This window comes from Grammomys surdaster, unplaced genomic scaffold, assembly GCF_004785775.1.
Source record: "Grammomys surdaster isolate TR1022 unplaced genomic scaffold, NIH_TR_1.0 166, whole genome shotgun sequence".
Classification (NCBI taxonomy): domain Eukaryota; kingdom Metazoa; phylum Chordata; class Mammalia; order Rodentia; family Muridae; genus Grammomys; species Grammomys surdaster.
In genome coordinates, this window is record NW_021604614.1 from 11,990,235 (window position 1) to 11,992,059 (window position 1,825).

Sequence of the window (1,825 nt, forward strand, 5' to 3'; positions counted from 1 at the left end):
CAGCGCAGCCCCTCGCGCGCGCGTCCCCCGGCCACTGCGCGCAGCGACTGCACGGCGCCCGAGCCCGCACCCCGGCCGGCCGCGTCTGCAGGCGTGGGACGTTCACGCGAGCCTGGGCGTCTGCCCCGTGGGCATGCAAGTAGAAGGTGGGGAGTCTCTAGGGCTACAGAACCAGGAAGTGATGGGCCTTCGTCCAAAGCTAGGCGAACTCGGCCTGTGGCCGGTAGGAGGCCCCGAGGAGCCAGGGAGCCTTGGCTAGCCTTGCTAAGTTTGCTGGGGTGCTTCTTCTGTCACGCTATCTTCTTTACACCTCAGAACAACCCCGGGCAGACAGACACCGTTATTACCTCTTTCCTACAGATGGGGAAACTTGAGACTCAAGAGAGAAGCGAGGGGCCTTGGCCAAGTTCTCACACCTAGATTCCGGCCCAGGCCAACAGACCAGAGTGACTGCACTCCTAGTCGCTACTCCTGGCCCTTTCCAGAAGAAGAAATTGACGTTGGGAGGAGCTACAGTGAAAGGATTTTGCAAGCAGGTCACCCATCCTGTATTCCTGTGGCCCTCCGTGTAAGAAAAATGCCTAGGTATGCAGGATTCCAGGCACTCTGATGACTGCCTACTGCCTTGTGCCGTTGTGCGGTGGCTGTGTTAGGGCATGCGGCCAAAGATTCCCTGTATTTGTGCTAAGTCATAGACGCAAAGGACACCAGAAGGTACCCAGCTCCTGCCATAGCACTGGGACCACACAATTAAGTCACTTCCCGAGTCTAGCCCTATATGTCCACTTTTTTTTTTTTTTTTTTTTTTTTTTGCTTTTCAAGACAGGGTTTCTCTGTGTAGTCCTGGCTGTCCTGGAACTCACTCTGTAGACCCGGCTGGCCTGGCCTTGAACTCAGAAATCCGCCTGCCTCTGCCTCCCAAGTGCTAGGATTAAAGGCGTGCCCTACCACTGCCAGGCGCCCTTTATGTCTTAGTAGCTAAAATAACAAAGCCTTGTTTTCCAGACCAACCCAAGGGACCTCCCACGTCTACAATAAAGGGCTGTTTCAGGGCGCCTCTTCATCTTCCCTCCTGTCAAAAGGCCGTATAGTAAGGACATTAACACCTCATCAACTTGCTTTAATAACTATCAAAGTTAGAGGCCTACCCCAAACTCTAACTTCCTACCCCTCTTCAGAGCTTTCCACCCTTGAATACTGGAGACTACCGGAAGTTTAAAAAAAAAAAAAAGGACACTAAAGTAACACTCAGTGGTAAATCACAAGCCTTGCTCGCAGGAAGTCCTGGGTTCAATCCCAAATTCTGCAAATAAACAAGCAATGGGAACTATCCTGTTTGAACTGTACATGGCTAACACCTCCAGTCTCCTCTTGGCAGGCTGAGGCAGAATGATTGCAAGTCTGAAGCCATTCTGGGCTGTAAAGTAAAACAGTTAAAAACACACACACACAAAACAACATAGAAATACAAACTATTCTTGCTAGGACTAAGAGAACTATAAACCCATAACAGTATCAAAACCTGAATGCTTGCAGTGTGCTAGGACCTTTAATATTGCATCATTTCATTAAAACTCCTGACTATTATATTATTATTCTTGTCTCACACCTATGGAAACTGAGGCTTACGACAGATGACTTATCTACTATGACAAGGAAGAAATGGGATTGGGACCCACTTCTGTTATGTAATCACCACATTTATCATAAAGAATGGTTCTCCTGAATTCAAATACCAGATAAAAATCCACTTACCAAACATTTTCTGACTATCTACTTGCTTTGTTCCAGCCCATATATCTATAGCAATGAATACAAAACAGCT